General features: G+C 44.4%; 1 protein-coding gene across 9 annotated transcripts in view; it reads left to right on the forward strand.

Moving 5' to 3' along the window:
• Positions 1 to 27,795, forward strand: part of ATXN1 (ataxin 1) — a 427,925-nt gene that overhangs the window by 148,714 nt on the left and 251,416 nt on the right. For 7 of the 9 annotated variants that reach the window (XM_040460438.1, XM_040460442.1, XM_040460439.1 and 4 more), the window contains one exon: positions 20,223 to 20,351. The exons of the other annotated variants lie outside the window; for them this stretch is intronic. The gene's annotated coding sequence lies outside the window, so the exon portion shown is untranslated. The remainder of the gene's footprint in view (positions 1 to 20,222; positions 20,352 to 27,795) is intronic. 9 annotated transcript variants of the gene reach the window in all.

Below are 27,795 nucleotides of genomic sequence, written 5' to 3' on the forward strand. Positions count from 1 at the left end.
GAACTCACGGACCGCGAGATCGTGACCCGGCTGAAGTCGGGCGCTTAACCGACTGCGCCACCCAGGCGCCCCAGTAAATCTTTTTCAAAATTAGCTTCTTCCTTCATTTCTTGGATGTCTTATGTTGTTTTATCTACAAGTCTTTATTGGCCCAAGGTTGCTTGTTTTCTTCTCATGGTGCTGAACTACTTTTTCAAGAAGGAGAGTCACAGGTCACATTTCTGGATCAGCCTTTTATGTTATGCTTTGTATGTTCTATCAAGGGAAACTGTCTTAAAAATGATGGCAGGTGTCTGGTGCCTTTCTCTATCTTCCAGCACTGACGGGAGCATATTTTCCCCTATATTTACATTCTTTTGTTAGTGATGTTGAGATCGATAATGCGCTCTGAAGGCAGAGAGAGGGGGGCAAGAGGAGAGACTTCTTGAAGAAAATCTGATATTTAGGGGGCACGTGGGTGGCTTGGTTGGTGGAGCACGTGACTCTTGATCTCGGGGTTGTGAGTTCAAGCCCTGTGTTGGGTGTAGAGATTACTTAAAAATAAAATCGTATATATATATATAAAAAAAAAAAGAAAATCAGATACTTAAGGAACTAAATTTCCAAAACACAGATGGAGACAACTTTAAATTGTGGAAAACATTTATGGAGTTCTCTTCAATAATGAACTCCCCCAGGACACTCAGCACGTAAAGTGACTTATAAAAGTTAGACTTGCACATAAATTGTCAGACACACAGTCTTTGTTTATAGTAAGCCGCACCTGTATCTCTGTAATAGTCCCCATGTGTGTGAAGCTGCATGGTCCAATTAGGTACAGAAGAACACCCAAGTCACTTGGCCTGCAGTCATGTTTATGATTCAGAGCGATGTCCATTTCACCCTTTGCACTCTTCCTGGTAGCATTTGGCATCTGGGTTCTGGTGTTTCAGCCTAGCACGTGGTTGCTTCCCTCCAGAAGCTTCGGTGATCCTTGCAAGACCTCTCCTACGAGGGAGAGCAAGCATGCCGGCATATTTTTAAGGAAACAAAGAACAGTAGTGTCCCATGTCTTTGAACAAGAGTGGAGAAATCGTTCTTTCCACATCTGAACACAGTGGAGTCAGAAGCAACTAAATTGTAGGAAAGGCCACGGGGGGGGGGGGGGGGGGCAGGGGCTTAATGGATCTGAGGAGCTTTATTTATTGACTTGTATTTTCTTTCCGTTATTGTCAATGAAGGTGACTCAGAAAAAGAGAAATCTCGGAGAGAGAGAGAGAGTGAGGGGGAGGGAGGGAGTGAGGGCAGCCACATAGGTAGAGCCGGTTTGCCTGCTTGCTGGAACACCCGGTCACAGACAGTTCTAGAACAGAGGGAGGGCAGCATGCTGGGGCTCGGTGGAGCAGACCTGGACTCAATGTTATGGCCCATAGGCCGAGTCAGTGGTTCCTACTGAAATGTCACTGTGCACGTTGTACTTTTGTCTGGAGATCCGTTTATAACTTAAGGCACAAACTCCTGACTTTTTTCCCGATGAGACTTTAATCTCTCATTTACTGATAAAATTATATATGCCGAGGAGATGTGAGAGGAAGACAGATGAAGAATCCTTTGGGCTCACCACAGGTTGAGCAACTTCCTTTCCTCTGCAGGCTTGAGCATTTCAAACCCTCTCCTGGGGGCGCCTGGGTGGCTCAGTCGGCTAAGCAACCGACTTCAGCTCAGGTCATGATCTCATGGTTTGTGGGTGCGAGCCCTGCGTCGGGCTGTGAGCTGACAGCTCAGAGCCCGGAGCCTGTGTCTCCCTCTCTCTCTTTGCCTCTCTGCCACTCGTGCTCAGTCTCTCAAAAATATATAAATGTTTAAAATTAGAAGAAAAAAAAAACAAAACACACTTCTCCTGGATGCCCCAGAAGCACCTGTCGTGAGCTGCAGTCCTGCAGTTGACCACATTAGGATCTCTGATCAATTTCTTATAGATTTGGATGTGACAAATGAGCGAGGAACCGTCCTTACAGATCCAGAAGGAATGATATGGAGATCCCCTTGACCTGTGATATCTTTGTTTTCTGGGAACACATTTTGATGTAAAGCAAGCGGTATTTCCTAACGATAGACCATGGTTGCATCAGGCAGATGGGTGTATTTTCATGTGTTTTGACATGTCAGATGGAAACACACCTGGCTCACCTGGCCCCTTAGACTTCCCACCCCAGGATTGGACATGAAGGTAACACCGACACTTTGGAATGTGCTTTCCAAGGTTATCCGTGAACTAACATACACTTGACCTTGGAAACACTTTACACGTCCAGGTATCCACCCCATGTGTTTAAAGGTGGGGCTTTCTTAGTGGCCTTGGTTGATTATTGAATATTGATTGAGCATATGTATTGTGCTAGTTGTTCTTAATAATTTCATCCCCTGTCGCAACTCATTTGCCTAAGTATCATCATCCTGCCCATTTATGTATGGTTAAGGAAATGTAGACTTGGAAAGTTTCTATAACTTGTCCTAGGGCGCCTAGCTAGTAGGCTTTGAGGCTCATCCTGGGATCTCTGACTTGATGACCTACACGTTTTCTTTTTCTTTTTTTTAATTTTAGAGAGAGAGCATGAGCAGGGGAGAGGGGCAGAGGGAGAGAGGAAAACACCTTAAGCAGGCTTCATACTCACGCAGAGCCCAACACCGGTCTGATCCCACGACCCTGAGATCATGACCAGAGCCGAAATCAAGAGTTGGATGCTCAACTGACTGAGCCACCGAGGCGCCCCAATAACCTACATTTTTTTCTACTGCACTGTATTGGTTATTGATTTTAACAAAGACTGAGTTCTTCTAAAGAGCACGTCCTCCCAAAGTCCCTTAACCGAGAGTTCCAGCATCTTTATTCCCAAGCTTCCCCCTTTCCCCAAACATCATACCTGTTTCCCATGCTCCTTCAGTAACCCTGAATTGTGAGCAAATGGTCCTACAGAATGAGGGGGAGGGGGTTGTGTCCCTCAGTGCTGTCTAAGCTGTAAGGAGAAGCCCTGAGGTAGTGTCAAGATCATGAGCTGTATCTCCAGCCAGCCTCGTTCTAAACTGGTTCTCTTGCGGCTCTGGGAGAGCTGTACCCTCTCCAAGCTTCCGCATCTGTGAAACGAAAGGTCGAGAGTAAGGGATCTCCCTAAGGTCCCTTCTAGTGCCCAGATTCTGCAGTCACATGCACCAGAAAATAAGAAGCCTGAACATACAAAACAGAAGTTAGCATTGTCATAAAATGTGACGTACACAAGGGAGTTAATGGAACACATAGCTCATGATAACATTTCACTGATAATGTGCTGCATGGTAATTGGCTATTAGTGGGAGCAGTTCACGTAAGTGACTACAGTTTGTATAATTTTTACACAATGGAAACGACTTGTAATCATTTTTCACTGATTTGTTGACTAAGATCTATAAACAGTGGGTTTTCTTTCTCCTGATACAACATGTAATATGATACATACATGTGCATGCAATTTACATATAACACGCAGATGTCCGGGGTTCCACCTCTGATAGTTGGGCTTCTCTGTATCCTCCTCTTCCAGAACCTAAGTGTGAAGCATTGTCCTTATCCCATTATTTTTTTATTGAGGGGCTCTTAGGACACCTCTGCAACTCCTCCCCATTGTTCAGATCTGGTTAAAGGGCCTTTACCAACCTCCCCTTCATGAAGTCTAATCCTAGCAGAGGACTGGACAAGCAGACCCCTGGTGTGTGGGTTCAGCTTCCATGGCCCCTTCCCACCAGGTCCTGTTCTTTTGGGGGAGATTGTGCCTCCTGGTGCCACCCTAGAGAAAACCCAGACGCAGGGACCAATGGGGACCAACCCACGTCTCTCATGTTACGGCCGTGCTGCCCGCCAGCACCCTACACGCTGCCTGCCGTGAATCTTGCCTGTGGGAGCCCCCCTGGGCTCATCGCTTCTCCAGCCCGGGTGCTACTTCGCCTTCACCCCAGAACTTCCTCTCCCTGGCAGCCCCTTTGCCCCACTTGGCCCCCACGCCTCCCTTGCTTTGGACTGTTCTGGAGGAACCTCCTCATTCTGTTCTCGCCCTCAGGCCCTCTCTTGCCTCTGTCAGCCTCTGCCACAGCGTTTATACTTGATTTGTGAGACTCAGCTCAGAGGTCCCAACAAAGCCTGAGTCAAGCCTAGTGCTTCGGTGAGCTCACCCCATTTATGGTGGGGTGGGGCCTCTCTCCCTGCTGGGTCACCCGCTCATCTCAAAACTTGCCTTTCCTTGTGGAAATTTGTTTTAGATTCTGTTTTGACTGCCAGGGGCTCAAGGCTGGGTAAACTCAACCAGGGGCTGTTGAGTGGGGCTGTTGGGAGGTTCTGCCGTGAAAATTCTATTACAGGACGGAGGGTGGGACTGGGGAGAGGCGGGGCTCAGTGAGGGATGCTGCTGTGCCCCCAGGGGGCACAGGGAGGGGAGGGGGCAGGCGGCAGGGAGGGGAGTTGTAGAGAAGGGCTTACAGGCTCTGAGGCAGGGAAAGAGCCAGGGAGAATGGTAGCTGAGAAAAGGAATAACCCCAGACCTGCCTTCAGGGGGTGCCTGGCTCTGGGGCAGAGGCCACAAGCTGGTGAGAACCAGGCTCTTACAGTTCCCAGTGATTCTGGGTAACTGACTGTGGCTCAGTCAGCCCCGGGCACCCACGTACACTTGGGAACCCCAGTGTCCTTTCTGAGGGTAGTGTGTATTCCCTAAGATAGCAACGTGCCAGCCTCTTTATACTCACGATCTCATAATTATATCATATTCCATTATATTGTAATAATTCCTGCTTTACAAATGCATAACTTTGAGTCTCACAGAGTTTACCCATGGTCATAGTGGGGTATGACCCCAGCTTGTGATTTCATCATATTTCCATCATTACGGCGGGCCTTAAGATGAAGTGAAATAAACTTTTAAAAATAAGGGAATTACGGGGCACGTGGGCGGCTGTCTGGCTCTTGATTAGGGTCAGGTCACCATCGCAGCACCGTTCATGAGATCGAGCCCCACATCCGGCTCTGCACTCACAGCGCGGAGCCTGCTTGCGATTCTTTCTCCCTGTGTCTCTGCCCCCCCTCTGCTCCCACACGCTCTCTCTCGCAAAATAAATAAACTTTCCTTAAAAAAAAAAATAAGGGAGTTACTGTAATCTGTCTCCCAATGCAGAATGTTGGCTGCTGGCCCGGGCTGGAACTTTAAGGAAAGTAAAGCTTTTGATTCTAAAGTTTAGAAATCAAAAGTCTGAAAGGACAGATATTTTTTCAGAGGGCAAAACAATGATTGAAGTATATTCATACTGAAACTGTGTTTCACTGGTGTGAATGCTGACGGGGTAGGGGTGGAAAAGAATTACAGAGCAGAAACCCCTAGGGCCTCAGGGGAGGCACCTTAGGGGGACCAAAGGGGAAAGATCCTGTAGACAAACTTTACCTACTTTCCGATTTGGGTCAGCACAGCTCTGCTTCACCTTCCTCTGGGATCAGAAGCATAGACGTTAGGGAGTTACTTTGCTTATGCTGAGCTCCCAAAGGATAGTTGAGGGTGGGGGTAATATTAGCTCCTTTCATTTCCTTGGCATGGAACTTGAAGACTTTAAGATTCATGCATTACTCGAGAAGCCTCTCACTGTGACACGCATGAGAATTCTCTACTTGCAAAATAGATTCCCACTTGGACAGAACCTTCTAGTTGTATTTCTCCTCTGAGTTATTGAAACAAATAGATTTTAAGCGTTGGGGCCCCCGCATCCTGTTAGAAGGTCAGAATGGAAACAGCGGGGTGTTAGCAATGCTGCTAGAAGAATCAACTGGCAGTCCCCTGGGGAGCCCTGGGTTCTACCTGTTATCCAGCATCCTGCCTGCACATTGTTTTCTTCCTGTCTTGGAATAAAATCAATTCTGGCACTGAGCAGTTTGCTCTCTGTGCCTCATTAGAGTGAAGACATTAAGAATTATGTGTTCAGTTTTAGCATTTGGATCGGGTTTTTTTTTTCTTTTCTTTTCACCCCCCCCCCCTTTTTTTTTTTGGACTACCTGTATAATTTCTGGAACAAGCCCGGCTTTGTTATGCTTCCTTAATCTTACCTCACCTGGCCTAGATAACGTGCATTCCAAATTGAATTGAGAGTTTGCAGTGAGGCCGCTTAGCAACAGGCTCTAACAGCTGGGTCATTTTCTAAGAATCAAAGGACATGGCTTCAGTTTCCAGGTCTGGCTTTGGCCTGCTTGGTGAGAGCTGACATTTAACTTGTCTCAGCCTGTGCTCTTGGGGATGATTAAAGTTGCTGCCTGATTCATAACTTATAGGTGATTACACTTGTGAAGTATTTTGAGGCCCTTTTCTTTCATTCATTTATTCAAACAAACATTTGTTGTTGAATGAATGGTGACTTTGATTTTAAAACACGACAGACATAAAACACTGGCAGCTTGTAGATAGCAATTTTTTTATTTGCTCTCCTAAAGGAATTTCATTACCAAATCCTCGTGAATCTTGAACCTCAAGAAGAATAATCCTTTCCTTTGTTGGGAGTTTTAAATTTAGAATAATCAGACAATAGTGAAGCATTCTGTTCAAAGCATTCCTTTTAGGCTACCCATTTATTATACACTGCTCTTAAGAAGAGATGAATTTGATTAGCGTTGAACATTCAAGTCGGTGTTTTTGCATTGCTAATACCAGGGAGAAATTTTCAAAAAGTTGTGCCTGCCGTTTAATATTATTATGTAGTCAACTTTTAATTATCTGTACTGATGGAGTATAATCAGCAATGTGTATACACCAAAATCATTTCCCTTGGCTTTGGGAAGCATGGTATGATGCTTTTATACACCTTCCTTTATGGTTTTGCTCACACTGGTATTACAATTATGTCACATTCCTTGTGCACACGGCTCATCATAGGAAGGAAGAAGGGGTGCCTGGATGGCTCAGTGGTTTAAGCATCGACTTCAGCTCGGGTCACGATCTCACGGTTCCTGGGTTTGAGCCTTGCGTCAGGCTCTGTACTGACAGCCCAGAGCCTGGAACCTGCTTTGGATTCTGTGTCTCCCTCTATTTCTGCCCCTCCCTTGCTCGTGCTCTGTCTCTCTTTCTCAAAAATAAATAAATGTTAAGAAAAAAATAAATAAAGGAGGAAGAAAAAGCCCTATACCAGGGGGTTAGGGAAAGGTCAACTGGAGTTTAAAACATTTATTACAGATAATACACGGAATAAATGATCCCAAGGTTGTTCATTTTGATTATCAAATAGAAAACAATGGCCCTTAATCCACTGCAACTGCATAAGAGAAAAAAGCACAATAAACCATGTACATGATTACCGTGTACCATTATCGTTTCTCCGTTCTGCATTTTGAAATTTTGCAAAAGCAAAAGTACCCAAGTCGCAGCCCAGTAACACTGCAGCAACGACCGTGGTCAGAGGTGTGGCCTCCAGACCGTGCTGTACCCACCACTGGGGTTCCAGATAGGCCTTTCGAGGGGAACAGAAGAGCCCAAGTCTTGACCTATTAACATTTCTAAATAATGTCACTGTTGTGTTAGCTGTTACTGTTTATTACTAAAAATACCTCCTCCCTTTTTATTATTCAGGTTAAGCTTGTTTTTATCGGCAGCAGTTACAGAAGGGAATTTCTAGAGGGTCTGCCTTCTGCTTAATGGTCTTCTGGGTTTCAGAAGTCTTCTCATGGTGAAAATACAGTCTGCAGCAGCCTGCTCTAGAGCCCCTCCCCTCCTACCATTTGTAGCCCTCTCTGTGTGGCTCATTCACCTGAGTGATCGTGAAATTGCTTAGTTCGTGCTTTGCTAGCCAATGATGGCTGGCTCTTCCGTGGGAGATAAGGGAGGATCCCTAAGTGTGAAGGTGCTGATGCATCGGAAAAGGAAACCATCTACGGCTCCACAGTTTGGGGTGGGGCCAGTCCTCGGTAACTCAGTAGGGAGGTCTCCAGCCCCACTCACCTGGCCTGTGGGTCAGTGGAACCTGGCTGCCATCACTGGGCTTCAGCAAGTTGGAAACTGCACTTGGTATCTTCTCCTGGCTTGCCTGCCTGCCATCTGGTCATAGTTTCACCTGCTCCCACCCTCTTGCAGGTGACGTGGTAGCACAACTGTTGACATGCACCCCAACACCTCATTGCCCCAGCTGGACACCAAGCAAGGGAGAGCCCTGGGAGGGGTGAGGTGTGGCTCTTTGTGGAAGGCAGCTTCTAAATTCATGTTCTCGCCAGCCAGTCAGCATTGCAAATAAATGTCACCTTGTGGCCACCATCTGCCCTGCAGCAGAACCGATCTCACATTCGTGAAACAGATTCCATTACCTGGCCCCAGGTGCCCTTTGCTCCCTGCTGCCCCTGTCTCCATCTCTGCTGACCTTCTCATCACTTCCAAGTCCAGAAGCCAGCTTCCTCCTGTTGTTCTCACTTACGCCCTTGTTCTGACCTGCTCTTTACAAAAGGAGAGGAAAACCAGTGGGCCAATGTCTGCTATGAGTGTGGTTTGGGCCACATGTTATATACACAATTGAACTTTAGCTTGGCATCAGCTTTCTGAGACAGGTGTTTGTCTCGTTTCACAGCTGATGAACTTGGGAGTCAAGCTAATAAGTAACTTCCCTGAAGTTACACAACTGGTAGCGGTAAAACTAAGATTAATACTCAGCTTTGATTCAAAACCTGTTCCCTTTCTGTGTGTGTGTGTGTGTGTGTGTGTGTGTGTGTGTGTGTGTGTGTTCCTTTTTTTGACTATCTGGATACTTCGCTTCCGAGGTAGCATATTATTCTGAAATTTAAAGAGAAAGAGAATCTTTAAGCCAAAGGAAAGATTCTAATGATAGAGTTTCAGGTATCAGGAAGGTGCTGGAGGGCTGTGATCTTAAAACCATCCCACACTGGCGACCAGCCCCTGCAAGGTGTGACAAGCTATGTTCCATGCATCAAAGCATCATTCTTAATTGACTCTGCTTCTTTTACTTAATCCTAGGCTGCTTGCTTCTATACCCAGCACAGTTGAGAACTCCCTTCTCTTTGCCGTGCTGGCCAGAGACGTGTGCTTTTCTGGTTTCCTAATAAAACTTGAACCGAGATCGGGAACCCCAAATATTTTACTCCCAGCCTTCTCGCTCACGGTGGATTCGGCAGCACTCCATTTAGGAGTGTGCGTTCCCTTACATTGAAAACGGCTTCATGTTATTCATCAGGGGGCCTCGAGAGCCATTCTTCCCCAGGAAACATTTTTCTGCCCTGCTGCCGGAACTGTGACCAGCCGAAGGTGCGGTCCCTACATGCCCAGCAGGCCTAAGGGGCGTGGGTGAGCACATCCGTCTTATACCCCCGAGACGCCCGCCGCTGACGAAGTTCCCTTACTGAGCCCAAAGGAATTTTCCTCCTTCCACCGGAGGTGTTTATAACCTCTAATTTGCTCACCATGCCTCTTGTAGAAAGGAGTAGGAGCTCAAGCCGCTGGCAGCCTGCCACGTTGCCGCTGCCGGCTCGCGTCCCGGAGCGGTGGCGCTCCCGTGTGGGTGCTGGGATGCACGGGGGGCGGGCGGAGGGCCGCCGGGGAGGGAGCGCCGAGGCCCCGCCCTGCGCCGCGCGCCCCGGAGGTGTGCGCCGGGGCCGAGCGGCCAGCCAATCAGGGGGCGGGGCGGGGCGGGGCAGCCAGGCCGGGAGGGGAGGAGCTGAGACGAGCGAGCGGGTGGGTGGTCCTGCTTGTTGGAACAGCTCCTTTGCAAAGCTCTTGTAATCAGTGCTTAGCCCTCTTGTACTGTGCGCCTGACGGTGAAGGGCATGGCCCTCGCTGCAGATGGGTCTCGGGGAAGGGCTCCCCTTTGTGCCGCTGTGGTAACCTCCACCTGATGCTGTGGGCCTGGAATTGCGCTCTGACCTCATTTCCCGTAGGAGTGGAAGGGTTTGGGAGGAGGACTAATTAGGACCTCATTAAGCACTTACCACCAAGTACAATCATTTTCCCGAAAAGGTAACCTAGTCGCGGAATAAAAAGCCAGACACACTTGTAACATAACATCGGAATACAGACTCATTGTAGATGAAAGCTTTTTGTAGTTGTGGAAAATGGTCGTTTTAAGAGCATCTTTATGTATCAGTGTTACAAAGGGATCCTTTATAATTATTTTTTAATGTTTATTTTATTTTTGAGAGAGAAAGAGAGAGAGCAGGGGACGGGCAGAGAGAGAGAGGGGGGAACAGAGGATTTGAAGCAGGCTCTGTGTTGACAGCAGGCAGCCCCAGCGGGGCTAGAACTCATGGACTGTGAGATCATGACCTGAGGGGAAGACCCACTGCTTAACTGACTGAGCCACCTAGGTGCCCCCAAAGGGATCCTTTAAAATGTAATTTTAGGGGTGGCTGGCTGGCTCAGTCTGTAGAACCTGTGACTCTTGACCTTGGTGTTGTGGGTTCAAGCTCACGCTGGGTGTAGAGATTACCTAAAAATAAAATCTTAAAAAAAATGTGATTTTAATATGTTTGCCCATCTTGAAAGTTGTCTCATAATCTGAGTTTCACCTGAGGTTACAGACACATTCCCCCCCCCCCCCCCATATTTGTGGACATCCAGCAGCAGATACTAAACCTCAGAATAGGATTGCTTTGTTTACTACACTTGCAGCAGAAAGTAACTGGGAGTTGGAGAGCTTTCTTGACCAAGAAGGAAAGAATCACTCCTTTAATGCTGCCTGGCCAGGTTCCAGCTTATTGGCCTAAAAAGAGAAGGCACCACCGGTGTGATTGCTATAAGGCCCCTTGGCCTTACCTAATTAAAACAGGGAGAGAATATAATAAGAAGCAAAAGACATCACTGTAGAGGCAAAACAAACAAACAAACAAAAAAAAAAACAAAACCAAAACAAAAAAACAAAAAAACCCCAAAAAACCCCTCAAAGCCCCCAACCCCCCCAAAACTCAAGTAGGTGACTTAACAGGCCCTAATAACACGTAGTTATTTGTTTTACTTTTATTATCACATCTAATGTTTCAGAGACATCCACCATATAGTTGAAGGCCTCGTGCTGCCTGCTCTCAGACATATCCTTCCTTGCTTTTTGAGGCTAACCAGAATGAGAAAGAACGTGGAAACATGGTGAAGATAATTTAACATTCAGGTAGTGGCTACTACTGATAACAGATGGCTGTGGGGAAGAAAGTCGAAACTATGGACAAGACTATTGGCCAAAAGCTGACTGTATTTCATAGACTTCCGTTCGTGTCAGTTACAGAAGGTAGACTAGTTCCTCTCGCGATTCGCTTCAGTGTCTGCCACGGAGTTGTCTTGCTCAAACCCCGCCAGCTGTGTTGGCATACCGCAGGGAAAAATCTAGAACTGGCTGGTGTGGAGTTCATACTCTGAGCCAGGACCGAAGGGGTCAGAAGCCTCAAGCTCTGACCTTGGTCTTTTAGAGAAGGAAGAAACCTTTTCCTCTAAGCTTACACCTGTCAAAACCTAGGAACAAAGGTTTAAAAAAAAATTCCTATTCTAAAATAAAGGCTAATAAGTCTTTATCTGTTTTGGTTATCTGTTCCTCTCTAATATTGAAGGAAATAAGGAATTCTCTCAATTTGCCATAGTTTTGTGTATTTTAAGTTTTGTACATGACTTCCTGTTCCAAGTGGGCAGTTTTGGTCCCCGGAACCTAATGTATTTATTCTAAAGCATTCTCTGACACCTTTGGCAGCCATCTTGCTTAAGAATTGAACGGTTGGGATGGGGCACCTGGGTGGCTCAGTTGGTTAAGCATGTGACTTTGGCTCAGGTCATGATCTCCTGGTTTGTGAGTTCAGCCCAGAGCCTGCTTCAGATCCTCTGTCCCTCTCTCTTTCTGCCCCTCCCCTGCACTATCTCGCTCTGTCTCAAAAGTAAATAAGCGTTAAAAAAAAAAAAAAAAAAAAAAAGCAGGGGCAACTGGGTGGCTCAGTTGGTTGAGCATCAGACTTTGGCTCAGGTTATGATCTCACGGTTCGTGGGTTCGAGCCCTGCATCAGGCTCTGTGCTGACAGCTCAGAGCCTGGAGCCTGCTTTGGATTCTGTGTGTCCCTCTCTCTCTGCCCCTCTTCTGCTGGCACTCTGTCTGTCTCTCTCTCTAAAATAAATAATAAAACATTAAAAAAAAATCTCCTTCTTGATTTTAATATGATGTAACAGTTTAAACAATGGTGATGTGCACCTCTAGTAGGAGTGTAGATTGGCATACCTATTTGGGAAGACAGTTTGGCAGCCTTATGTAAGATGCATGTTCACGAACCTTGTGACCCAGCCAGTCCATTCGTAGGCAGTAAGTATCCCCAGAGAAACTTGGCTTATGTGTATTGTTTCCAATGGAAACCTCATTGTTTATAATGGAAAGAAAAATTAAAAGTAACACTAGAAACTAAAATATTTTAAAAGCCATCAGTAGAACCATATTGAAACATTCATACAAGGGAATATTATACACCAGCGAAAATGTATAAAGCACAGGTAATTGCAACACCATAGTTAAATATTAGAAACAGCTTTATGTGGGGAAAAATAAAAATACATTAGCCACAGAAGGCTGCATACAGTATGATACACTATAAAACGCCAACATTAAAGTGTATACTTTAGGGAGTGATACATACAAAATGCAGGGTTGTGGTTACCCCTGGAGAAGAGGCAGGAGAAGAGCTTAGAGAAATACCAAAGAGGTATATGTGGCAATCCCAGCAACGTCTTACATAGGACGGTAGACTAATGAACATTCTTTTGTTAATGCTTCATAGATTATATACACATTGCATTCACTCTTTTGTAGGTTTTAAATTGTACATAATGAAAATAGTTTTTGGATTGAATTCTTTCCCCATTTTTTATTTATTTTTTAAATTTTTTTTTCAACTTTTTAAATTTATTTTTGGGACAGAGAGAGACAGAGCATGAACGGGGGAGGGGCAGAGAGAGAGAGGGAGACACAGAATCGGAAACAGGCTCCAGGCTCCGAGCCATCAGCCCAGAGCCTGACGCGGGGCTCGAACTCACGGACTGCGAGATCGTGACCTGGCTGAAGTCGGACGCCCAACCGACTGCGCCACCCAGGCGCCCCGTCTTTCCCCATTTTTATTGAGCTATGATTGACATACGGTGCTGTATAAGTTTAGGGTATACAGTATTACAGCCTGACTTACATATATCGTGAAATGATTACCAGAATAAGTTTAGTTAGCATCCATTATCTCATATAGAAAAAAAAAAAAAAAATAAAGAGAAAGAAGAAAACACATTTTTTTTTACCTGTGAAAAGAACTCAGGATTTACTCTTAACCACTTTCATATATACTATAGGGCAGTGTTACCTACAGTCGCTGTGTTGCATGTTATGTTTCAAAAATACAGATATTGTTAAGGTGATAACGTATAACGTAAGCCAGAATTTTCTCGTATTACTTCTACAGTCTACCTGTCTCATATTATAGTCTCCAGTGTCTTGACATCGCACAGGGGTGGTTAGAAGGTGTGGTCTCGCAGTGAAACCTCTGGGGTCATTTGTGTGGCCAAGGATATAGAGCAAAGCTGACAATAACCACTAAGTGGAATGCGACAGAGGACACAGAAGCCCCCTCTCCTCCTCTTCCAATGAATGCTTAGAAATTCTTGGGGCGTGGAGGAAGGCGGACCCAGCAAGTAAGCCTGGGTGACCTCTTGGAAAATCTGCATTTACTGTCCCAAGAGTGCCGAATGGTTCCAAATGTGGACAATCAGCTTGGATGGGTTATTACGAGAAACTTGTTCTTTTCCTGCCCACTGTTTTTTTTTTTTTTTTTTTTTTTTTTCCGAGCGGGATGTGGCCTTTCTAGCGAGGTAGGATTCGGCATGTGTGTGATGATGTAATATGTTACGCGGCCAGGCAAACTGTCACAGGCTCAAAGGTTCAGGCTTGCAGCATTAACCACGGATACGTGAGAAATTGGTCCATGTGGGAGTAAGAATTACGATGAAAATGGAAAATGGAAGCCGGAGCTGTGCTTGAGGACCGAGGTTCTCTGCTGCTGAGACACATCATCGCTGAAGTGCTAGCCAGTTCGGGGGGGGGGGGGGCAGACCTCTCCGGAGAACCTTCAGCTTTTTCTTAAGCGGCTGAACAGAATAAGATGTGACAAGCTGGTTTGTGGAGGTTGAACCTTACTCTTGATTTCCATTAAATGAATGTGTGGAATCAATATCCCACTGAACATTTGTCATGGGAACACCCAGAGGCCCCTGGGTGGCTTGATATTTTTCAGACTAATTCTCAGACAGGAATGCAGCGTGGCTATTTTCTGAAATAGTTTCAACATCATTTATGTAATGTCGATGCATCTGGAAGTGAAAATGCTAAGAGTTTCATTTCACTAAAAATGGAAATTTTTTTTTTTTTTTTTTTTTTTTTTTTTTACTTTAACCTTTAACTTTAGATCACAATTAGTGACCTTTTCGCCAGGGTGTTAAGAGTATCGAAGTGTGTATATTCATTGACACATTGAGCCAGTATCTACTGAGAGAACTGTGTAGGCTGTTAGGAAAAAATGCAGAGAGATGGTCAGTGACTCTCAGGAGCTCACAGTTGAGAGAGGAAAACATTACATGGCAGGACAAATACGGTCTGTGTGGGAGCATGTCACAGGATAGGTGATGGCTAGCTAGATCTTAAAGGAAGAGTAACATTTGAACGACTGAGAAGGACATTCCCAACTGAGGCACCGGCATAATAAATAGGGAGGAATTTTGCCTTATGAATTTCCAAGATTTCAGTGGATTTTATGACACGAACATAAGCATCATGATCATGAAGTTAATAGTAAGTTCAGATAAAAATTGTCTAAGTAAAGGGGCACCTTGGTGGCTCAGTTGGTTGAGCATCTAACTCTTGGTTTCAATGCAGGTCATGGTCCCAGGGTTGTGGGATTGAGCTCCACGTTGGGCTCTCCGTGGAACATGGAGCTTGATGAAGACTCTCTCTTTCTCCCTCTGCCCCCTTCCCTGCTTGCTCTCTCTCTCTCTCAAATTAAAAAAAAAAATCTAAGTAAATAGAGACTTTTTTTTTGTTGTTGCTCAGTTTCTTTTACCTTTCCATCCTAATTATGTTGCAAAGAACAACTTGTCTGCATTATGTTAAAGGGCTCGGTGGTGATGACCGATGAATGGAAGTATAACTCAGTTTAAAAGCAGATTAGTATTCTAGTGGTAAAACAATTAGAAGTTAAGAATTTAGCATTTTTATAATATTTTCCCTCTGTGACTCTCGTACATTTCAAATGATGGTTAAGCCCCAATTAGAAATCTATCTTGCTGTGGGTTTTATCATTTGTCACAGTGATAAAGATGAACTGAGAATAGAAATCTCAAAATGCAATAATGATAGTACTTTATATCTCAAAGAGCATTCAGTATACAAAATACTTTAATATTCATTATTTACATTTGGCCAATATGCAAGAGAATATACTGGTAGCACTTGTAAACAATTCATCCTCACATTATTTATTTTCCAAAAAACTGTTGCAAAAAACTGCCTTGCCTGTTTTCCCCTCTTCTGCATAGTCTATTTCATTAAATTTCAGCAATTCTAAATCACAATGACACATGAAATGTGTTTGCTATGAAATCAAACGTTTTATGGCATATTCATCAAGCAAATACATAATACAATTTATAAAATCACATTACTCTGTCCAGTAATTAAAAGAAAAGGATGAATCTCTATCTTGGTTTTTGCTCTGGGTTTTTTTTTTTTTTTTTTTTAGCAAAAGAAATCATTTACAGTAAGCAATTCTAATTATTTCAGCTAAATGTTTATAGCATTTGAATGATAATATTTGTTTCTATCATTTAGATTTTATAGATGGGTTTTGTACAGAAAGACTTCTTTTCTGTTGATGCTTTTGTAACTTACACATACATGGACGATTACTAAAACAATAATTTGTCCTTCAGCGATAGTAAGACTCTTCCTTTCCCTTAGCTTGCTAGATGCAAATTTTAGCCACTTTTATGGTCTTGCCGAGATGCTAATGCTAATTAATGTTTTAATAGGACAAAACGTTGGCCAATAAAACTATTAACTTTTGAAGCATGGATTGTAAATTCAACTTGGTTGCCCTGATGATGATGTTGATAGTGATAATGATTATGCAATTAATATTTATAGAGTGCTTCTAGAATGCTGAGCTCTGTGCTAAACTTTTTACTTACTCCATTCACTTGCCCCAACTGCTCAGTTACAGGAGTGTGTCCCTATGTCCACTTTACAGATGAAGTGATAACCATTGTGTCTCACGGCATTGAATAATAATTAAAATGTACTATATTAATAATGTATTTCAGGGGTGCCTGGGTGGCTCAGTCAGTTAAGCATCCAACTTCGGCTCAGATCACGATCTCGTGAGTCATGATCTGATTTGCAAGTTCGAGCCCCTCATCGGGCTCTGTGCTGACAGCTCAGAGCCTGGAGTCTGCTTGAGATTCTGACTCCACCTCTCTTGGCCCCTCCCCTGTTCATGCTCTGTCTCTCTCTATCTCTCAAAAATAAATAAACCTTAAAATAATAATGATAATAATAATAATATATTTCAAATATTCAACTCTGAAGCTTTACACATATGAAATTTGTACGCGTATATAATAGATATCTGTGTGTGTGTGTGTGTGTGTGTGTGTGTGTGTGTTTGTTCATTCAACAAATATTGATTTATAGACTGTGTGTTATAGGCTGCTGTGCTAATCTCTGGAGATGGTTGATGAGGTAACACCCCTCCCTTACCTTTAAGGGACTTTCAGTGTATTGGGAGAAGTGTACTCATTTAAGATACAAGTACAAGGAAATGTGACCATTGCCTTGATAGGGAAAGGGCCAGCGTGTTGCAGAAAAATGGGGAAAGAGGGCACCGGCTTCCCAAAGTATTAGAGAGGTCTTCACAGAAAGGAGTCCTGTCTCTGAGACCTGAAGAATGAGTTTAGAAAGATGATGTGCAGAGGGGACAGATGGGACCAGGGTGTGGGCAGGAGCCAGGAGCAAGGCAGGGCTGGTCAGGTCAGGAGGCCACAAGGGTTCAGAAGTGCTGAGTGGCCAGGGTGACTGGAGGTGTGACACGGCTGGCCGGGGAGGATCACAAGGAGCCTGGCATGCTGTCCAAAGGAAGGCAGGCCTTCCATTCTGTGTCTTGAAATGCCATCAGCAAATTAATTCAGCAAACACTATTAAGGGGATGTTCTTTTTGTCTCCCTTCCTCCTTCCTTTTCTCATTTATTCATTCAGCAGATTTCTACTGAGTGTCTATAATGTGCCAAGCATGTGTTGAATACAGAGGATAAAAGGATAGACAAGAGTGTACACAGTTTTCCTTTCCTAGAGCTTACTAGTAGGTAGGAGAAACAAGCAATAATCAACAAATCTAGAAAAAAAAAAGTAAAATTATAAAGGTGACATATAGGAGCACGTGGGTGACTCAGTTGGAGTTGAGCTCGACTCGTGATTTCGGCTCAGGTCACGATCTCATGGTTCGTGGGTTCAAGCTCTGTGCTGACATCGCGGAGCCTGCTTAGGATTTTCTCTCGCTCCTTCTCTCTCTGCCCCTCTCCTGCTCACACACTCTCTCTCTCTCCCTCTCTCAAAATAAATAAAATAAACTTAAAAAAACCCAGCTGACTGGTATATAAAGGGACAGTGCTTCTGTCAAAGCGTGTGGTAGGAGGTAGTGACCTGGCCATGGAGGCCAGAAAGGCTTCTCCACGAGGAGGAGGGCTGAGCTGAGATCTGAAGGGGAAAAGAATACAAGGTGATCTGAAGAGGGTGACTTGGAGAAAAGAGGAGGTCATGTGCAAAGGCCCTGAGGCCTAGGAGAGCAAAGTGCTTTTAGAGAATTAAAAGTAAGCTGGAGGGGCGCCTGGGTGGCGCAGTCGGTTAAACGTCCGACTTCAGCCAGGTCACGATCTCGCGGTCCGGGAGTTCGAGCCCTGCGTCAGGCTCTGGGCTGATGGCTCAGAGCCTGGAGCCTGTTTCTGATTCTGTGTCTCTCTCTCTCTCTGCCCCTCCCCCGTTCATGCTCTGTGTCTCTCTGTCCCAAAAATAAATAAACGTTGAAAAAAAAATTAAAAAAAATAAATAAAAAAAAAATAAAAGTAAGCTGGAAAAGCTGGAGTGCAGGCTGGAACACGAGGACTGGACCATACTGGGCCCTGGAGGCCACACTAAGAATCTGGCTCAGTGGAAAGCCACTGCCTTGCTTTAGGCAGGAGAATGGGCTGCAGGGTGGGTGGCAGGAGTAGGGGCAGGGAGACCAGTGCAATAGTCCCGATGAGCTGTGCTGGTTGGTGGCCTAGAACAGCGATGGTGGTATGGGGGAGAGGCAGGAGGGTGTGTGTTGATGGTAGAATCCATGACTGGGTAGTTGCTTATGGGGCATCATTTGGGAGAGGAAGATGTAGCCCATTGCTGAGCTAAGAAAATAGGAGAGGGTAGAATCTGTTGCTTGGATTTCCAGAAAACAGGCTGGGGGGAGTGGGCATCACAAGAAATGGAGGTTTGAAGTTGGTCTTGAAGAATGAGTTGGCATTTTCTAGTCGGCAAATGGCCTTTGCTAAGCAAAGGTAGCGGCATGCACGAAGCACAGAGGCATAACCAGAATAGTGCAAATAAAACCTGTGTGTATATCTACACATGTCCAAAAGGGAAATTCACGTAGGACCCATAAATAACTTTGCTGCTTTCTTGATATGCTCCCATCTATTCTGTGTTGCAATGATTTTAAAACTTGTAGTAGATAGAATCTGTAAGTAGCTAAAAATGTTTTAAGTATTTTTTTTAAACCAACCCATAGGCATATTATAATGTATAGAAATTTGTCTCTTTACTTCCATGACTTGAAGATTGTTTTTGTTTTTGAGAGAGAGAGAGAGCATGAATGTGGGAGGGGCAGAGAGAGAGGGAGACACAGAATCCCAAGCAGGCTCCAGGCTCCGGGCTGTCGGCACAGAGCCCAACGCGGGGCTGGTACTCACAGACCATGAGATCATGACCTGAGTTGCAGTCGGACGCTTAACCGACTGAGCCACCCAGGCGCCCCGTCTTCCATGTCTTAAATTAGGGATTCACATATGGCTCTTGATTTTATTAATCTGAGATTTTAATTAATCTGAGACAGCTTTTATTAATCTGTCTTCTTTCCAATAAAACGTAGCCAGTTTAGGGAGGACTTTGGATTTTAGGTTTTTCCTTTGTGGTTCAGCATCTGGATTTGGGATTAGATGGCATTTTTAATTTACCGAAATAACTATACATTTGCTCTTGATTGAAATAGGAACATGTTGATTTCAATTTATCTTGGGAGTTAGAATGGATGGGGCAGCCACGTCCAAGAAGAGTTAGTGATGCTGAGACCTACATAACATACCAGCTCTGGGGAAAATAGGGTGATGATTTGATATTCAATTTTTTTGTGATAAACACAGGAATGTTGATAGCAAGATCAGTTTTGGAGATATGGTATAGCACTGTAATCATAAGCATGGCTTTTGTGAACACCAGTGGCTTAAATCCTAGCTGTAATATCTACTAGCTGCACAAACCGTCAGGTTGCTTGTCAATAACAGAGATAATAATGATTGGTGGCCACTTGGAAGGGTGCCATAGAGTGGGGTAGTGTGCATAACGCCACGAACTTGGGGAGTGTTCAATGAATGTTAGCGATGACTTTGAATTTTATCACCACTACCGTGCGGCCCCTGAATCATCAACAGAGAGACACTTCTCCTTGCAAAAGTGGAAGTCAGGCTCTTACGGTGAAAACAGGTACTGAATTCGCTTCACTTTGTGTCTGGAAGGAATCTTAGGGAACCATCCAACTCAGTCATGGTTCTGACATTTTCTGGAGAACTATTTTTTTGTTTTTTAATTTCTCTGAAGTTTTGGAATCATTAGTCAGGGAAGGAAGGGAAGGAGCCACATCATCTTGATGGTGACATCCCCGAGGTTAGAAGATGGGGTGCTGGGTGACAACCCCTGGCCGGAATCCTCTCATCCCTGGAGGTGCGGACCTACTATGGGTCTGCTTGCTGAGTTTTTGACATTTTGCCATAAGAGGTGTGTGGGGGGGGCGGGGGGAGAGATGGTGCACCTGTGTTTCTCTTTTCTGTGACTTCATCTGTTGTGAATGAAGGACACAGAGAGCTGCCTAACTCAGTGGGAAATTGTGTTTATAATTACAGGTCTAGGCATTTTCCAGTGACTTTCTCTACTGCCACTGTTGCTACTCAGGCAGAATCTGCGCAGAAAGATCTGCTGGGAAAGAACTGACTGCTTATGTTTCTCCATTGTGATGAAAGCACATGTTACAGGTAAAACCTCCACAATCCGTCCCCTGTAGTAACTATCGCTTAATTGTCAGGCCCCCAAGATGGTGGTGGGGAGGTCTGGCTGTCTGTTCTCAGGGACACGGAAACACACCATGTGAATGTAAAATCTCTGTAGATTCACATAGTCGCCACCTGTTGACTCTTTCTGTGTCTTACAAAAACGGAACCCTCGCTCTTTTGTGGGAGAGAAAACAGCTTCTAATTATTTTGAGATCACTGATTAGGATGGATGGTAAGGCACTGGTAAGAAAGAGGTATTTCTGATGATGGTGTGCATAAATTCAGCTAAAGAGACTACCATTGGATGGTAGTCAGGAACACTACAGTATGTGCTGTTACCTAACCTTTCTGTTCCTCTTAAAAGTGGAATAATGCACGTCTTTTCATACCAACAGATATATATCTACAGCACGATTTTTAGCGTTTATATAGTATTATAATATTATATCGTGTACCGTTGAATACATATCCTAAAATATATCTAATTGGTCACTGGACATTTAGGGTTTATGGTTTTCTTTTTCGGCTCTTATGCGACCAAGAATGTTCTTATAGCTTTATATTCGTTGCCATTCCTAGTGGCTTCCTTAGGATACTCCCTTACCAGTAAATTTCAGAGCTTAAAAGTGTTCCAAGTATTAAGACCTTTCGATACGTGTTGCCAAATGACTTTCCAATAAAATCATACCAGTTTATATTTCCAGAGGCAGCATATGAAAGTACCTGTTTCCATACAACTTTGCCAGTGCTGAAAATGTTGAAAACAGAGAGTCTTGCCAAATGATGATGAGAAATGGTATTTCCATGTGTTGTTATTTTTTTTTTTTTTTGTAGGGAGGCATTGATTTGTAAATTTGTAAGTCATACTATTTTGAAGAACTTTTCTCCCGTGGACAGCAGCATGTTTAAAACTTACCGGTTTTTGACAGTTGAGAAATAATGCTTAAATCAAGACGGCATGGAAGGGTCATACGGAATTTTAAGTTTTCCTCTTCTCTTTGGCCAAATAGTTTTCAACAGCCATGATATCACTGGAGAACAATACTGTTTCAATGGGAAACTTCGTTTTTCCATTCTTGAGAAAAACTAATGAATGGTCCACATTAAACATGGATCAGAAATTAGACTCAAATTAAATACACACACATGTCCAACATTGGGAGCATGACTGAATATAATTATGCTAGCTCCATATGATTCAGAGGTTGTAGATCATGGTAGAAAAGACCGTATGTAGGCTCCAGACTGCTTGGGTTCATAGTCCAGCTTTGCTATTTTGTTGAGGTGTAACGTTGAGCAAGTTACCTTACATCTCGAGTGTCTAAGGTTATAAAATGTAGATAACGATAGCACCCATGCCAGAGGGTGGTGTTGCAACAAAATATATGTGAAATGTTGAAAATGGTTAAAAATCCTGTTTCAAGGGGCTCCTGGGTGGCTCAGTCGGCTAAGTATCTGACTCTTGATTTCAGCTCAGGTCATGACCTCGCGGTTCATGAGATTGAGCCCAGGTCGGCTCTGTGCTGACAGCATGGAGCCTACTTGGGATTCTCTCTCTTCCTCTCTCTCTCTGCCCCTCCCCAACTCATGCTCTCTCTCTCTCTCAAAATAAAAACGTAAACTTAAAAAAGCCTGTTAGAAAACAATATTTAATGATAGCAGAAAATGGTCATGGTAGAAGTAAAAAGAGAGCAAAATATGACACTTAACCAATAGTGTCATCCAGGCTTATAAAATTATTGTTTTTTTTTTCCTCTTTCTTTTCATCCTTCTCTGATATCCTCCCTGCCCCCAAAAAACTTTAGTATATTTCTGAATGGCCTTAATTTGAATTAATGGGGTAATCCCAGTCTCGGAGGAATTGACCGAAAGCTGTAAGCCAGAGACCCATTTACCACGGAGCTGTGACATCCATCCATGTCACCTGGCCAGTGGGACCCTTGGAACAGCCCTTGCGTATGAGAAAGAATGAAATCTGGCCATTTGCAGCAACGTGGATGGAACTGGAGGGTATTATGCTAAGCGAAAGAAGTCAGGTAGAGAAAGACATACTGTATGTTTTCATTCATATGTGGATCCTGAGAAACTTAACAGAAGACCATGGGGGAAGGGAAGGGGAAAAAAAAGTTAGAGAGGGAGGGAGGCAAACCATAAGAGACTCATAAGGACCGAGAACAAACTGAGGGTTGATAGGGAGTGGGGGAGAGGGGGAAATGGGTGATGGGCGTTGAGGAGGGCACCTGTTGGGAGGAGCACTGGGTGCTGCTGTAGGGAAACCAATCTGACAATAAATTATACTTAAAAAAAAAAAAAAGGAACAGCACTTGCGTGAGACCAGAACCTTCTCCCAGCTGCCGGTTGCCTTGCTTCTGAGCTATAGCGAGCACCTCGCGTCCAGCAGGCTTCCTGGCCCCTTTGAGCTGCACATGGAGAGTCTCCAACTGTCTGGCTCCGTGCACGACCTCCCAGCCTCATCTCTTTCCCCCTTTAAATAAGCTTCCTTTCCCTAATTCAATGAAAGAGGGGGTAGAACGAGAGACCACCAGCTCTCAGGAAACCTACGCTTCATCCCGCGTAAACACAGGAGGGAAAACCGTTGAGTCGTGAGACCCCTCCATCCTTGAGGTGCATCAGACAGTTGAAACATAGAAGTAAAAAGAGGCCAAGGATTATTTGGCGTGAAGGAGACAGACGCCAGGCAACTTGACTGGCTTCGGCGAATACGTTTCACCGCCTATCCTTGCGGCTCCTGTGTGTGCAGACATCACCTTTGCTTTGGCCCACGTGGGCAGTCTTAATTTGAGCAGCTCTGTCGTTTTCAATAGAAGGAGGACCATCTGAATTCCGAATAAGGAGAGTCTAGCTTAAGAAGTCCTCTTTAATGGCTCACAAATTCTCCTCCCATAAATGATGATAAGAGTGAAGAAGAGAGTTAAACTTGCATTTATACACAGACATATGGCATCTCGACAAAATTAGTAAGTTCGCAAAGGGAGAGAGGACAACAATTGTGTCGGTAAATATAGGTCAGGAAAAGAATTCATAATGTCCTGCCAGACTCCAGGGAGGCGCTTCATGAGTGTAGGTAGGACGGCTGCACGTTCACGGTGGTGAGAACGGCAATTAGGTAAACATATGGAGCGTTTGGTATTTGGACAGCGCTCCCGTTCCTCCTAAACTACAGAATCAACAGGGACTCAAACAGAGAGGAGGAAACAGTTCTTCTGCCGGTGTGCACAAGTGCAGGCCTGTTGATCGCCAAGGGCTTACCAGAATGGCTGTCTCTAGGGAGGCAGATGAGCGGGGGGATGTTTAACCACATGTAACTGTGCCATAGCCTCACCCCTGTGGTCCCGCCATTTTTGATGGTCTCCATAACCACACCATGTTTGCAGTCACGTAGAAAACCTATCTGCAAGGCCAGGCCAAATCGCCATTGCAAACTCCATTCGTACGGTCCCCCCAGGGCCTGTGGGGTGCCTCGGGGCTCTGCCAGTGCGGAGCGACAGCACAGTTTTTGAATCGCGAGAAACGGAGACGATGTCTTTGACTTCTAACCCCATTCAGTCGTGTATCACTCATGACTAATTCATGTATCACTCATTGCTGCCTTATTCATTAGCAAATACCTCTTTGGGGAGGGCCGGTATGAACGAGTAAGGTTCTAAGCTTTGGGGATATGGAATGGAACAGACAGCCATGAGGCCTGCCCGAAGGGAGTTCACATTTCTAAGGGAGGGACAGTCGAGAGCATCATAACCTAGTGTGAGTGAACACAGAGCTGAACTGGGCCATTCTCAAAGAAAGCGTAGAGTGCATCTGAAATGAGAGAAACCAGTGGAGAAAGACCCATCGATCCGGAAGGCAGAAAGAACCAGAAAGCAGTCAGCAACTGGCAGTGAGGTTGTGGTTATGGACAGTGAGGCCAGATTGGGAAGGAAGATGGTGAGGAGAGGAGGCAGCTCTAGAACCCTGCTTGAGTGCCCACGGTCAGGGCCAGTGAAATTCAGGCAACGATTGACCCCTTAGGGTAGGTAGTCTAAATAGCGCCTGCTAGTGGCAAACCATGTTGTAAGCAATTGTGAAACGGATGTGCCTTAGTCTGTGACTGTATAAACCCGTCAGATGGCAGAGTGGCTGGCTCCTGCTATATGGCGGAACTTTCTTTATTCAGCCACCACCCCAAGGAAGAATGGTTGCCTTACCCGCACCTGCTTACCTTACTCAACTTTGACTAACCACCTCCTTTTTCTTGCCGTATCCACCATAATTCATGTTACAGGGTGAGATTGAGTATATAATGAACTCTACCTTCTGTGCACAAGCATAATTAACTTCACGTTATTAACTTTAAACAGATCTAAGTTCCACATCAGTTGTCCCACCTTGGCCTCCCCAGGACTTGGTGCTCTTCCCCTCTGCTCATTTGTGGGATTATGGTTCTTCTTACCTTCTTCCCTCCATTCGTGGGTGCTTTTGTGGTCTCTTAAGAAATAAAATCCACTCAGAGATTTCTTTTGTCTTCTTTGGCCCGCAACATGGCTTTGGTAATGGCTACATTTCTAGCTTTGGGTTGACTATCATGGGGGGTGGGAGAGGCTTTTTCTCTATTTTGTCTTTCCCTGGTCAACTGCTGTCTTCTGGGGCTCTACCTTACACTTTACCTCAAAGCTTTTTCTTTCTCTGACAAGCCCAATTCAATTGTTTATCCCACGCCCCAACCCAACCCACCCAGCCACCCCCACACAGGCATATACTGTGCATTCTGGGTTTCGTAATGCACATTTCCATGGTTAAGAAAACCCTATTGATAGTCATTAAATATTTACAATAGAGATCTCCTCAACACTTATCTTTCAGCATAAATATGTTCTTCCCTTTTCCACTCCAGTTCCTGAAAAAAAAGCCTCCATAATTCATAGCCAGTTTGGGGGAAGGTATTATTTTGAAACACTTAATGATGTGTTTCATGGCAAAATGAAAAACGTAGAGACAAAGACTCAAGAGTGCATAGTGTTTTAGATGTAGGCATAGCTTTTCAAAACGATTTTGGAGTATATTAGAGTTTCTGAAACAATTTACCAGACTTCTGTATAAAGCACTTGATTCTTTGAAAGCCTTATAATAATGTGATTTACTGTGTCAGTGTGCAATCACATAGTTCTTTTACCTCATGAAATAAGGTAGAATATTGTGTCCTCTGACGGAGTAAAACACGTTAGAAAATGGTTGACACCAAAGCCCGCCATGTTGTCTTCTGGGACCCTCAGGTGAAATGCTGCAGGATTCCCTCCCCTCTGATACACGATGCTGCTCTCCATATTGTTGGCAAACTGTTATGTCCCACGTGTAAGCAATGAATAGTAGAAATCTCAAAGTGTCAGTATTCTGGGGTACTTTTCAGAGTACTGTCTGTTTTTTTTCCTCTCAGAGTTTATCAAATGAGATGAAGCATTTAGATATGTTTTCTAAATTCTAGAATGTTCACTATCACAGCTTCTGATGTTGCAGGATTTGGAGGTGGAAGGAGGCATGAAGATTCCCCTAGTCCCCTTTCCTCCCTGACTCAAGCCCCCCTCCAAATCCTAATGCCTTTCATTTTGCCCGTGTCCAAACAGTGAACCATTGACTATTGAAAGAACCATTATTATTGTAAGATTTGGAAATTATAGAGCTTCTTGGGAGTGATGTACTTTTTTGTTTGAGTTAGTAATAAACAACAGACTCATGCCCCTATGTACCAAGCAGTGTCTAGAAAGGTCATCTCTTTAGATTAAATGAGCAATGTATCAATGACATTTATTTAGGTTTTCATAAATGTTTTAGTAAAATTTGGGAAGGTAGTTTTTATGACTTGGCAGCTATATGTGGTCCCTCCTGTTTTCTCTTCAAAAAGACTCTGTCTTCTCTCTCCCCCATTTTTCTTTTCTTTAAAGTGAGGACAGCACGTCCCTGTGAAGATTATATACATACAAACCTTTCCACATTTCCTGGCCCGGCACTATTTACTGCTACTATTTCTACTCTGTTTCTCCCTCTGTTTTACACTCTGGGTTCTTGCTGGTAGAGATCAACTTTGATCCTGAGTCTCTGAAACAAATAAATGTTAACCAAACAGAATAAGAAATTTAGTGCTGATATCCCAAGCTTTAGAAACCGGGGCTGTCTTTGGTCCCACGGGAAGAGATGTGATCCTCCGAGTGTGTCTGTGGATGAACCTAAGTCCAGTTAGAACGTCCTTGGCCTTGGGACCAGGAGGACTTTGAACAAAGTACCCACTTACTCTGTGCCTCCCAGTTTTATATCTGTAACGTGAATGGGTTACTCTCTGAGGCTTCTTCCTCCCTTCTAAAAATGATCATCTTACATTCCAGATGTTTTAAGGCTTTGAAGACCCTGTAGAAAAGAACCTGTAAGTCATTGTCTATATCTTTTATGTCTTAGTGCACTTGAATATGTGCCTCAAGTGTTTTCTGGTGTGTTCCCCCTCCTTGCTCAGGGGGAGCTGATAACCTGCTCCTCCACTGATGACGGCAAGACAGAATAAAACCAAGCACCCCCTTTCCTACACAAAGGCACCCCCCCCCAGATGCTTAACCCCTTAAGCTAGTGTTCAGACGGCACAGCGGGACATCACTTACGGCTGAAATACAGCCATCTCTGGAATGAATTTTGGCAGCTGAGTAATAGTCAGGCTGCGGCACTTATATGACAGTTTGGGGAAGGGAGTGAGACAGAAATAGCAGATTCCAAAATAATCCAATTAAAACAGCAGGAAAGTGGAGTTGGGTGGCAAGAAGGGAGGGGTGGTACGCCCGGAATCCGAGCATCTCTGCGGTCGAGACAGCGCGGACCGTAGCACCGGAAGCGCTGTGCTGACCTCAGTGAAGAATTTCCTACACGCACACCGAAGAGGGGTCTTGTCCGGTGTCCCATTAAGCTGTCGTGTCGGGATTTTCTGGCTATCTTTTCCTAGTGTTCTAATTATCAGGCTGTGTTGGCATGTAAATAGATCTGTCTGCTTAGAACTACTTTTGCCTCCCGTGTAGGATTATATCATGTTCAGTATTTATGACATCAGAACAAACTATGCTGAGAAGCCCTTCTGTTAAGGCACCTTTTGAGTGGCTCAGGAAGGGTCAACTGGCAGGACCAGACAACCCTTCTGTTTAGTTCAAGGGTCTTTATAACAACAGTGGCCGGGAAGGAAAATTCAAGAAATGTGCATGATACACAAAGGCAGGTGAATAAAAATGTAGAGCTCTTTAGATTTTCTGGGGTGGAAGTAACCTTTCTGAGAACTATTAGAGTAAGAACATGGGAGTAGCAGTGGTCAAATTGAAAAATACTGGGCAGTGTGTGCAAGGATAATAATAATTTAAAAAGCAAAGGTTTGTCAACCCAGAAATAATCAGATCATTAGATA

This window comes from Herpailurus yagouaroundi, unplaced genomic scaffold (genome assembly GCF_014898765.1).
Source record: "Herpailurus yagouaroundi ecotype Mexico unplaced genomic scaffold, PumYag 250, whole genome shotgun sequence".
NCBI lineage: Eukaryota > Metazoa > Chordata > Mammalia > Carnivora > Felidae > Herpailurus > Herpailurus yagouaroundi.